Raw genomic sequence first — 12,814 nt, 5'->3', positions numbered from 1 at the left:
GACTGGTTGGGATCAAAATGCCTTTATTCCCCCATCTTCAAAACAATGCCCCATCTTCAAAACAATGCCATAGTACCCAGAGGCCACTTATCTTACAGGGGAGAAGTTTCTTAGAGCACTGGAACTCTCGGCGCGGTGCATGCTCCTTCCAAGTTACTCAGCATGTACTTTTCCAACCGAGAACACTAAGCAATGCTTTTCAGGACACACCTGGACTGGGTTTAAGGAACTCATTAGTCTGTGCAGATTTGACCTCTGGGAACTTAATGACTCTTTCAATAACTGTGATCTGCTCTACACTGCCAAGTCAACTTTTTCACCATGTGCATTTCCACAGATGAATGGTCCATTTTGGGATCTCTTCATTCTGGTTTTTCTGTAAAACTATTTAAGGTCCTGTTATGTTTTTTTCTTCAGCAAGATAAATATTTGTTTACTGTTGCTAGGATCACCCCTGCTTTACCAGTTGTCATTCTCACGGTGACAAGTCTTTCCTGAGCCTGGGAATAGAGTCAGGATCTTTAAAATCTCAAGGAAGGAGAACAGGCAAAATAAATTCATCTGTAAGAGAGTCAACCTTTAAAAAAAGTTACCTGTAGGGTAGAATCTCATGGTACCAAGTATCTTTTGCAAACTTAGGTAGAAAATAGAAGTTAAGAGTATAGGCAGGGTGGGGCCTATGAATAGAGGCAAGATTGTCGATGTTCAGATCATAAGTTGAGCTCTTATTTGCTTTTGTGACTTTGGGTAACTCTCAGAACCTTTATAAATTTTAGTTTCTTTACCAGTGAAATTTAATTGTTAATAATAATAATAATAATAATAATATAGTTAAAGATTTTCACATATACTGAGTTCTCCTGATCTTTTAGACACATGGTGAGATTATATCTCCCTGTCCCCTGAAGAAGTTATAACCATGTGACCTGATTTGATGGATGATATGTGAGAAGAAGTAAAGGATGTGGCTTTTCTGGTGGAAGCTTTGACAGTCAGGATGCAATTTTCCCTGACTTTTTTCCATCTCTTGTAATAACTGGTAACCTCTAGAGGGGGTTCGCAGCCAAAGGGCAGGGTCATGGAATGAGAAAGAAGTGGAACCAGAGTCCCCCCTGACTTGTGATGTACATGCAGCATGAACAAGAAATAAGTCAATTTTAATTAAGTCATTGGTATCTGGAAGTTGTTTGTTATTGCAGCATAGCCTGGCCCATACAGACTCTAATAAAGACTTACTGAGATCAGGTATAGAAAGATCATATCAATACCACAGCACCTGGCATGTAATAAGTGCTCTATCAATATTAGTTGTCATAGCTGTTACTATCCATGAAAATGCAAAGAACTCCACAACTCTGTCTCACAAAGAATAATTTCCCCCACCATTCATTTGTTCGTCTCTGCACTAAATTCTCCCTGAGAGTACAAACACCAGCCACACAGAAACTGCCATCTTCCTCACTTAGACAGTTTGAATCAAGTAGCTCCTCTATTAGTTCAGTGGGCACTTAACTTTGCTGAGTACCCACTTCCCTGAGGAAGGTGGCTCCCCTGCCTTGGCTACTCAAATGATATCCTTGTTGTTGATCAGTGGTGCCCTGTCTCATAGCAGCGTCACAGTGAAGTCATCGTGAGAGGGGCCCTACCTTCTAGGGTGCGGAGGATCACAGTTATCAGCAGGGCCAAGGGGAGCGAGAAAGCCAAATAGACATAGTTACAGGCCACTCGTCACAATCACAACAGACTCAATGGGGTACAGGGTTTGAAGCCTTAGGAAGTCTTATTTTTACCAACAAAGTGCTTACGTTGAAGGAAGTAAAGTTTCAGATGACTGCATATGAGGGAAATTAGAGATGGAAGGACTTTGACAGTGAAATGGTCACCACACAGGCGAGGAGGAGGGTTACCACAAACATAGCACCAGTTGTGTAGCTTGTACATATTTTCTCCCCTATGGATAACTGACTCCCCTAATCAAAATAACTTTAGCCATCATTTATCGAGTGTGAGTGAGCTCCTTCCCCAAACTGACTTACACGTGTGAACTCATTCCCCCTTACACTAGCTCTGTTTGACATGGATTGTCAGTTTTAGGCCTTTTTACAAATAAAGGATTTGGGGGCACAGGGAGGTTAAGGTCATCCCACCAGTGATCCGCAGGGCTCACATTTCGTCCTGGCTTTCTAAACCTCAGAGGCTATTCCCCATCTTCTATGTCCAGTTTTGACTTTCTCCAGATATCCTGATGATAATAATCATCTGGGAGCTGGTAAAAGTTTAAAAAAAAAGTCCTCAAGCTCCTCTCAAGAGATTCTGATTCAGGACCTCTGTGGCAGGGTCAGAAATTTTTAGAAAATTCCCCTGGTGATTGTTATGGCCAGTTGAGTTTAGGTATCACTGCTCATGGGGCTGGCTTCCTGAGCAAGTAACCTATGAGGTCATGGGGGGCCCCATGTTCAGCAGGACCCTGGGTATGGTTTCATACTCTGCTGTCACTGTCCTAAAATTCTTAATAATTGTACCTCTGAACTTCTGTTTTGTAAGTGAAGTCCCATGGGACAAAGGAGCAGGCACAGGAGCAGAGGTGATATACAATGTTGTGTGTCTAGAGCCCACCAATCCTTGTCACCCTGCTGGCGTACAGCACTTTCACTGCCTCATAAGCACAGAATTCTAGTGCACTCACAATGCATGCAAGTTCAGTAAGACACAAAGCAAATATATCTACCACTAAACGAGGGTTCCGTCAACCCTGGGAGGCCTCGCTTCCATTCAAACCAGGACTTGCTTTGAATACAGAAGAAAAGGTTATAAGAAACACAAGTGACCAAGGAGCCCTATCATATCCTGTCTTACTCGTGTTACTTCCCTGTATGAGGCAACCACTTATGCTGAAAACGATGACAGAGGAGGAAAGAGAAAGATTGGGTAACTCACAGTTCCTTTTAGTCCTTCCTTGCTTATCAGTAAGCCAGAGGCAGAGAGTGTCGGTGGGATGAGTGTGCAGTAAAGAGGTGAAATAAAAAGAGTTGACTGGGTTTTGTACAGTGTTTCCATCATCCTGATAAAAATAAAGTGCATAGGCATGTATGAGCTATGAGATACAGATTCTGTAACTTGGGTGATTTTACATATGAGTCAAACACTCTTCTATTTGCATTTAAAATGGTATTGAATGATATTAAGATGAACATTAAAACATGCCAGTACTTTAAAATTTTAATTTTTTATTACTTAGAATGGCATTAAATAGCAAATGTAAAATGCCTCGGCGATTTGAAAAAAAGACCATGGAACAAAGGAAAAGGCTTTATGTATTTTAGAACCATTGATAATATTTTCCCCTGCTTCCTGAATAGAGCCTACATTTTTTATTTTGTATGGGGCACCACAAATTATGCAGCTGGACTTCCTGGTCTAAGTATTCAGATGATTTCTTTGTGTTTCCATTTCCTTAAAAAGAAAAAAAAAGAAAAGTCCGTTTGTACTAAGACAAATATTTTGGAAATGTGGCCATGATCTCTACAGATAGGTAACAGGGAAAAGAGCTCCTAAACTAGTCGGCAGCAGCCCATTCCTGACAGAACCACACATGAAATTAAACAAACAAACAAACAAACAAAGTTGTTCCATGAAGGAGATTTTGGAAACATCATGCTCAGCCTTCACTCAGAAGCCCAGTCTCCAAGTTCAAGGTGTGTGGTGTGCCATGATGGGGAGAAGCAGAGAATCATAGGAAAATTTCCATTGAAACTGTCAATGACAAAGGCTGCCTGGCCCGGTAGAAAGACCACAGATTCTGTGACCAGCCAGATTTGTTTGAGTGCCCTTGGTTTGAGTGCCAGGCTAACCACTCAGTATCTTTCACTTCGAAGGAGTCTCTTCCTGTCTGAGCCTCAGTTCTCTCACGTGTGCAAAGGGTATGCCAATACCTGCCTCATACAATTGCTGTTAGGATTCAAAGGGATGTGAAGAGTAACTTCACTTCCTACCTGACCTACAAGTATGAGCATGAAGCCCTTTTCTCCCACCCCTGTCTCTCTGCCAAAGGAAGTGGTTCTTTACTGTTGCCCCAGAAAAAGCAGAGAGGAATTAAGTTATTGGTTTTCACTTGTGCAAATCTGACAGGCCACACACAAGGAAGGAAGGGAGGGGACGAGAGAGGGAAGGGAAATGTTTAGAAAGACAAGCGCCACTTCCTGAAACCGGGCATCCCCCAGAAATACCAGCATCCTTACAGGGAAGAGCTGTCACCTCATTCTCTCCCCATCAGTTCCCACTGGCTCTGCCACGCCCCAGGCCAGGGCTGTTCTACCTTCTAGGCGCGGCACCTTGCTGGGAGGGGGTCCCTGTACCTCTTCCTGGTGGTGTCACTATGGCTCGCTCCCTGAGGCTCACCTTTCTCATCTGTTAAGTGGGGATTCCTGCCCTGCCTTCAGGGGTGCTGGGTGACTTGAGGAGGGAGAGCAGCGCTGCCCAAAAGAGCTTTCTGCGATGATGAAACTGTCCCATCTCTGTCGTCCAAGTGGGGAGCCACATGGGTGGCTACTAAGCGCTTGAGATGTGGCTAGTGTGACCAGAAAACTGATTTGTCAGTTTCTTTTCATTCTAGCTCATTTTGATTCCCATGGCAATAGCCACACATGCCTAGGGGCTTCCTCAAGAGATAGCACAGATCTGGGGAACACAGAAGCCAGCAATTCATGGGCACTCAGTCACCAGCCTGTCGTCATTCTTTCATTGTGCTCCTACAAGACCTCTGTCACATCAAATTCTTTTTAGGGTCCTTTAGCTCTCACGGGCCTTGCCAGCACCTAAGTGCTGTTAGAAGAGGACCAAGTTCGGCTAGACACTAACGCCGGCCAGCCGTGACGCTCTGTGTCATCACCCACACACCAGTTGTCTGCCGAGTGACAAGCGCAGAAAGATGCTGGCCACAGGGCTCCCTGCAGCCCTGCCCCCGGGGCTGGAGGCTTTCCAGTCTCCACACTGTTCCCTGCCCTCCCATCCAGGCAGAGGAAGTGATCTTCGGCTCCAGGATGAAGCCAGGAGCGCACAGGTCGGGACTCTTTTCATGGGCCAGGCCGCTTCCCATCCTGCCTGGGAGCTGACTCATCTCACTGAAGCTCGTTTTATAACAGCTCCTGAATGAGCCACATCCCCAGCTCTTGAGGTTCTGGGTTTTGTCTGTCTAACAGCATCCGCATGGGAAGAGCATGGTGGCCATTAAGAGGATGGTATCTAATTTTGAACAGTTAAGACAGAGTCTCAAGACCTTTCCTGGAGCTCATGCTCCACGAGTCTAGTATAGTCTATCTTACGGAATGACCTGGCTGACAGCAGTGACAGCATGTGACTATGAAAAAGCGTGATTTGTCAGTTTTTTACAAAGGAGACAGAGAGGTATTTGTGAAGTATCTACTGTGTACCCGGCATGTTACTGAAAACATTATACCCCTTCTCAGAGTAGATGCTAATGTCCTTTTCCTTATGGCCTTAAAGTCCCCACCAATAAGGTCCTTTGGTTTCCTTATTTTCTCATTTCCTCTGTTCACTTCAGTCACAATGGCTAACCTGTGTTCTTCGAATATGCCGTTCAAGGTTCTACCTCAGGATCTTTGCACATGCTGCCTGGACCAGTAATGTTCACATGACCAACTCTTCAAATCTTTAGTCTTTGCTTAAATGTCAGCTTCCCAATCAAGCCTCCCTTGGCCTTCTCTCCCAATTTAAAACTGAAACTCCCACCTCTGACTTGCTACACCATTTCTTGCTTTACATTTCTTCATTTGACATCTCACTTTTTAACATGTCTTTTTTTTTTTTTTTTTAATCTTATTGTCTGTCTCCTCTATTAGAAAAGGGTTCCATGAAGGCTGGCAGGTCTACCATTTTTGTTCTCTGCTATGTCATCAGAGCCTCAAACAGTGTCAAGTTCACAGTGGGAGGAACTCAAGAAATGTTTGTTGAATGCATAAGAATGCTCTCTCATTTAATCCTCATTATCAACTCTGCACAGACTTATAAATGAGGCAACTAAAGCTAACTGCCTGAAGTTTCACAGCTAATAACTAGAAGAACTTCATAAATTCCTCCAACAACTACTTTTTTGAGCATTCGCTCTATATGGGCTCTGGGTTACAGGGACAAACAAGACAGACAAGATCTTTCTGTGTACAAAACTAACATTCTAGTGATTCCAGTGATTCTTAGGACTCAAGTTAAAGTCTCTTTCATCCCGAGGCCATATTTCCCTACTGCGTGATACTGCCTTCCCTATTTTTAGGCAAACGTTGTGTCTGAGAATATTAGGTCCGCCATTCTTGAAGGTAGGATGATACTCTGATATCACAGATCCTGAAATAGGCTCCCTATTTCCATGGAGCTTAGGTTGTTATTGGTGTGTTTGGAAATATTTCCTTTTCTTTAATTTTCCTGCCATGGCTCCCTGGGATAGGTGACACCCAAAACTTGAGAGCTGGTATAGATGGAAGTGACTTTGGAAAAACTGTAACCTGGCTTCTCACTGACATTTGGAAAAGTAGTAATTCAGAAAGCAGCCCCAAGCCCAAGGCCAGAGGGCAAACTGACTAATCTCAGCCCCCACTGCAAATGCTTCCATCCTCCATGATGGATTCAAGGCTGGGCACGAAGGGCTGCCACGGCTAATCTCAAATCGTTAACACTTTGGACAAGAGCAGATTGCTGCGACCTGAGCCCCAGCTGGAGTGAAGCAATAACTTGAAAGGGAACTGAAATTCAGCAAATGCCAGGCCTCCAAATCCTCAAAGATGGCCTCCTCCACAGGCGACCTCTCCCGACCTTCTGAGCTGTTCGCTTATTGGCACTCACTGGGAAAGGCATGGGGGTGACTCAGCCAAGAGCCCGGAATAAAATGCTGATAACAGGAGCTTGACTCACCCATGATACTAGTTACTGGGTCAACCAGAGGAGACTTAGAAGTCTCCTCCAAAAGATTCCTTCCCCGCTGGGGGCCGGGGGGGATGGTTACCTGGCAAAGACATTTTCAGTAAATTTCTGTGTGGGGAAAGGATTGGGGCTGAGACTTTCCCTCTGGCCTAGGAATAGTTGGAGAAATGATGTTGAAAGGTGTTTGGCTTTGAGTCCTTCCTCTTTAGACTGAGATCAGAGATTATCTGCTGAGAGTGACAGCGGGCAAAGAGGGACAGGCTACAAGCTGGTGTCAGAGACCAGCAGCCCTTAAGATACCCCAGCTCTGGAGCACTTGGTGAGAAGGGGGTCGTCCAACTGGCAGTGCCACTTCTGGACACACAGAGGTCCTGAGTGGGTCTCATCCTGCCCACATGGAAGCTTGCTCAACGGTGGCCAAACCTTTCCTGTGCCCCTTGCAGGGCCACATATCTATCTTCCCTGGAGACAGGAGCATCTATAAGGAGCAAAACCAAAGCAGGGCTGAGGTCTTGTCTGTGGTACAGAAAAGCAGTGCCACTTCTCCAAGATCTTAGGAGGTGTCATCCTTCATTCCTTCTACTTTATTATCCCGTATTCAATTACCAGTGAGTGATGATTTTTGTTTTTCCCAAAAGTATATACCAGATTCACTACTTTTCTGTTCTTACCCTCACTGTCTTGCCTGAATGACTGAAGTGCACTCTAGAATCCATCTCCCCACTTCCACTTGTGCCCCACCCTTCCTACCCACAATTCAGTCTCTACACTGTGGCTATAATTATCTTTCTATAGCATGTTCACTAGGTCATAACTCCCTCACATCACTTCAATGACTTCCTATATGTTTGAGGTATCCTCTGCTATGTAAAAATCTACCCTAAAATGTTGTGGTTCAAAACAATCATCATTGTATTGCTGTTCTCAATTTTGGGGGCAGAAATTCAGACAGTGCTCAGCTGGATGGTTGTTCTGCTTCACAGAGTCAACTGAGGTCACACAAGGGTGCTCAGCTGGTGAATGGCCTGGCCTGGAGGGTATAAGATGGTTCTGCTTACATGTTATGGTGTTTTGATGGGGGTGGCTGGAGGGCTGGGCTCAGATGGGATTGTTGAAGTGTCTCCATATCACCACGCTAGCATGGCAGTTTCAGTTTAAGTGGCTTACATAGTGGCTTAGGACTGCCAGAAAGTGTTTCAAAACAAGAAGCAGAAGCTGCCCCTTCCTTGAGTCCAGGGGTTGGGAACTGGATCATCACTTCTGCCATACTGCCTTGCTCAGAGAGTCAGAGAGCCTCCCAGAATCTAGAGAAGGGGTCACAGATGCCACCCTCCATGGAAAGAGAGTCCAGGAATGCATGGCTATCTTTAATCTGCCACAAAATTACACTCAGGAAGACATTCACTTTCTTGGATAACCAACAAGGCCCTCATGATCCAGCCCTGGACTGTCTTATACCCCTTTCTTTCTCCCACACCACCCTCCAACCACACTGGACTCTTCCATGTTCCAAAAACACAGCAAGTTCTTGCTTCTCACTTCAGAAGCTTCACACATGCTGTTCCCTTTGTCTGAAATACCTTTCCCTGAGCCCTTTCCATGTTGGCTTCTCTTCATAATTCATATCTCAGCTCATCTGTCCTCCTTACACCTGTTGCCCTCACCAGCATATTCTTCCACTGAGCCCCTGAACTCAGACCTCTATCTCTCAAAGCCTCTGAACTAGAATGTTCTACAATGTCAACAGCTTCCCTTTAGAGACTGAAAAAAAAAAGACCAGTGTATGCCTCTAGAGAGGTAGAACAACACATCTTGTTCTATCTTGTTCTTGGACAGAAAGTTTAAATTTTGCCTATTGGTATGTTACTATCAATCACCCCAAAACCTTCCCTTTTCTCTTCTGTTAAACATGGATAAGCAACATTCACCTCAAAGTCTTGTCATAAGAAAAAAATGAGATTGCCTAGGTGTAAGCATTATGCAAAGTCCCTGGACATGTTAAAGTTTCAATAAGAATTTGTTAAACAGGAGAAAGTCTTTTTCCAAGTGCTACACCAGTTGCAGGCTGTAATTTCCTTGTTACTAGACATTCTGGTTTGGCCTCCAAGTTCCAGATGGTTTTTTGTTTAATTTGAGAGCAGTGATCTCAGCTGGCCCAGGTCAGAGAATTCAAGGCTCACTGTTCCTCACGGGGTGGGTGAGGACGGGGGTAACTTGCTCAGAGTAAACAAGCTTTAGAGCTGTAGGAACAAACACGTAACTGGCAAGAAAGATTTTTTTTAAATAATAGATGTTTAAAAATGAATCCAAACAAGAGAAATATACCCACTGAATAGGGGGTAAGTGTAATGTCTATCATGAACTATGATATATGTCTGCTCTGAGACCAGCTCGACAAAAGGCCAAATTTTCTTAAAAGCATGTTAAAATATTAATAGATATCTGAAACAGTTTTCTTGCAACTGCTGCCAGTCTTCGGCAAGATTACATCAGACTGGAAAGAACTAGGAGAGACGCTATAATGTCTTAGCGGTGGCGACTTACTGGGGCACCTCAGAATCCACTTGAACGGGGCAGGCTGCGGTCTGACAGGCAATCCCCCGACAGGCTCCTTTGTGTGAATCAGAACTATTGAGAACTTCAGATTTGACCTCAAGAGCTGTGATTCACTCCCCCTAACAGGTTCTTCCATCCTTACACTGCCTACGAAGTCCTGCTTGGTTTGGCTACAGCCTGTCTCGTTGGTTTTTTCTCCCACCAGGTCCCCTCTCGGCTCCAGGCCCACAGATTTTCTTTCCATTCATTCATACTTAACCTAGTTCCCTCCTACTGCAGGACTGCCAACTCACTCTTGCCTCTTTCTAGAACATTCTTTTCTCCCCTCACTTGGATCTCTGATGGAAAGTTTCTTCCTCCAGAGCATCCCCAGACACTTCCTGGAAGTTGTATGTAGGATTTCCATCAGTTCCCCTTTGCAGTTTCACATTAGCAGCTCCACTCGGTCACCTCTGGCTTCTGTTACAAGTTCTGTCAGGGCAGGATTACATCTCTTTTCCCACAACATTGCATCAATGGCATCTGGTAGAGTAGGGAACCAATAAAGAACCGAAGAGATGAATAAATGCAGAAAAACTGCCCAACACAACAAGCGAATCAAGTTTATCCTCATTATTGCCAACTCTGATTCTCAGAGTTTTGGTGATTCGTGACAACGTTTGATAAACTTTATTTGTTTGATATAGCAAGGAAATCTTCAGTCCTCTTCTTTGCCTTGTCAGTGAAAACACATCAAGGGAAGGGCAAAGAACCTACTAGAATGAATGGTGCCCAAGCTCAGAATCTCAGTGTCCTCCTTGGCTCATCCCTCTTCTCTCCCCTTCTGCAGCTCACTGGTCAATGAACTCTGTTGAATTTTCCTTTCAACCTCTTCACTACTTGCTCTTCCCTCTCCAGCTTTTGCCTCTCTGCTTGGGTCCGGTTCTCTACATTTCACTCCTGAATTGCTGCAATTGCTACAACAGCCTAGTTACTTACTTCTTACAACAACTCCTGCTGGTTATCCTTTTTCCAGTGACACCTGGTAATATTTCTAAGTTACAAAGCATCCATTCAGCACCCGTTTATTGATGGTGCTATTACAGGAGAGCCACTGTGAAGGCACTGGAGATGTAGGGCCACTCGTGACCTCCCAGAAGAGACAGGTGTATAACCAATGACAGAATTCTAGGGGGAAGGGAAGACGCAACCATAGAGGAATAAACAAGCACAGTGACACAGGACATTGGAAGAGGTCATTTATTCTCTCCCTCTGTCTCTTTCTTTTTTCCTTCCTTCTACTCTGGCTTTGTCTGTCTCATTCATTTACTTATTCTTTAAGAAAACACTACCTGGTAACAGACAAAATAGATGAGATATGGAGACACTGGGGAGATAGGGAGATACTGCAGTGAGTATGTGGACATGACCATGATATGGAATAACCCCTTAAATAGCTGACTTTAGTGTGTATGTGTACACATACAAGTGTACACAGAAACTCACCTATGTCCACACTATGTACAGGGTGTTTAGTTCGGGTAGAGCCAAGGACTTGTATTATCTTCTAACCCCAGTAGATACCACAGAGCTGGGACAGAGTAAGTTATTGGTGAGCATTTACAGCATGAACAAATGAATGAATGAATGAATGAATACAAGTGAATATTTTCAGAAGAATCAACCTCTGCCAGCAGGAAAGTTTTGATGCCTCAAGTTGAGTAGAAATTCCCTGTGACCCAGAGGCAGGGAGTTCTGCCTGCATGAGTGGATTTCTTGGCATTGATTTTCTCCAGTGGAGAAAATTCCTCCTCTTCTCCTAAAGTTCCTGTTCCCATTCTCCATCATGCACCTCCAGATGGCCAGGTAGCTGGTACAGAGGCCTCACTGCTCTCCAGAAGAGAAAGAGGCTGGGCTCAATACTTCCACATGGTCTTGATGTTCTTTCCCAGAGGGCATGGTGATGATGATGATGGTGATGATGAGGACTGAGAGTAATAGCGGCCACTTACTATGCACCTACTATGTTCTAGGCACTGCCCTAGGCAACCAAGCAAAAACGTAACTATCAGCTCCACATCACAAATAGGGATGCTGAAGCTCAGAGCAGAGAGACATGATACAAACTACTGTAGTTTATACCCAAAAAATCTGGGCTGCTACAAATAAACTTGGATTTGGCCTGCTACAAATAAACTTGGATTTGCCTCATGGTTTCCAGACTCTGGAGCCCAAATCTATTGGGAAACACAAACTAATGGTGGAGGGATGTGGAACTCCATTAGCAATTACAGAAACATGGGTAGAACCAGAATATACCAAACCCTTGCTGCAGATGTGGTTTAGAAGACATATGTGGGTTAACAGGGCATCTCTCAATATGGAAAACAAGTCCACACTACAGTTCAGTTTCTGGATCCTGAGAAATCTGTCAGCAGACTTCTTTCAAAATATCGATATTTACTGGGAGAACAGTGAAGCAACAATTATTTGAGTATTGGCAAACAAGGGGAGGGGAAGCAAAAAACAGAAAAAGGGAAATGTTACTTCTTCACATGTATTAGAATTTCAATTTTAGTTAGATTTAGTTCAGTTTGCCTTGTTGTTGGTATGTTTGCTTTTATCTTGTAGTTTTATCCTAAGCTTTGTTTATATCTGTTACTCAAAAAATAGGGTAGCATCTATCTTGATTTGGATTCCTTGAATTTTCTCTGCCTTTGCCTTTGATAAATGGCATTTTAACTACTGTGTTATTAAACATTGATCAGTTACCTCTCATACAAGCCCTAACCAGGGACTGAACCCACAGCCTAGGTATGTGTCCTGACTGGGAATTGAACCCACAACCTTCTGGTTTATGGGACAACGCTCCAACCAATGGATCCACACCAGCCAGTGTACTACTGTTATATTTTTAACATATATTTTTTCTATTGGAAAAGTTATTACTCCATGACCTGGGAATTCCACTTCTAGATAAACCTCCACAGAAATGTTCATGTATGTTCATCAAAAGCCAATGACAAGAACATTTTTAGCAGCACTGACACTTGAATGTCCCCAAAGTAGGAAAACTCATCCACCATGCACTGCTACAGTCACAAAATGGAACACTACACAGCAATGCAAAAAACATACTATAACTCAATGCAACTGCGGGGATGACTTTCAGAAGCACAACAGTAAGGACAAGGGGCGAATAATAAAAAAGTACTTAATTTTTGATTCCATTATAATAAAATTCAAAACCCGGCAAAACCAAGCTGTTCTGGAGCATGCGAGGTACAATCACTCTATTAAAAGTCATTGAATTGTTCATGTATGATTTGAGCACTTTTCTATGTTATAC

At 43.8% G+C, this 12,814-nt stretch overlaps 1 protein-coding gene across 2 annotated transcripts in view; it reads right to left on the bottom strand.

The window, feature by feature from the left end:
* MAF (MAF bZIP transcription factor) overlaps positions 1-12,814 on the bottom strand; it is a 328,059-nt gene that overhangs the window by 123,017 nt on the left and 192,228 nt on the right. The window contains exon 3 of one of the 2 annotated variants that reach the window (XM_054579157.1): positions 2,812-3,061. The exons of the other annotated variant lie outside the window; for it this stretch is intronic. The gene's annotated coding sequence lies outside the window, so the exon portion shown is untranslated. Of the gene's footprint in view, positions 1-2,811; positions 3,062-12,814 lie in introns of those variants that run through there. 2 annotated transcript variants of the gene reach the window in all.

This window comes from Pteronotus mesoamericanus, unplaced genomic scaffold (assembly GCF_021234165.1).
Source record: "Pteronotus mesoamericanus isolate MK-2021 breed Mesoamerican mustached bat unplaced genomic scaffold, CSHL_Meso_final contig_52, whole genome shotgun sequence".
In the NCBI taxonomy this organism is placed as follows: domain Eukaryota; kingdom Metazoa; phylum Chordata; class Mammalia; order Chiroptera; family Mormoopidae; genus Pteronotus; species Pteronotus mesoamericanus.
Note: the sequence above shows the minus strand (reverse complement) of the source record. Positions and strands in the feature narration are given on the sequence as shown.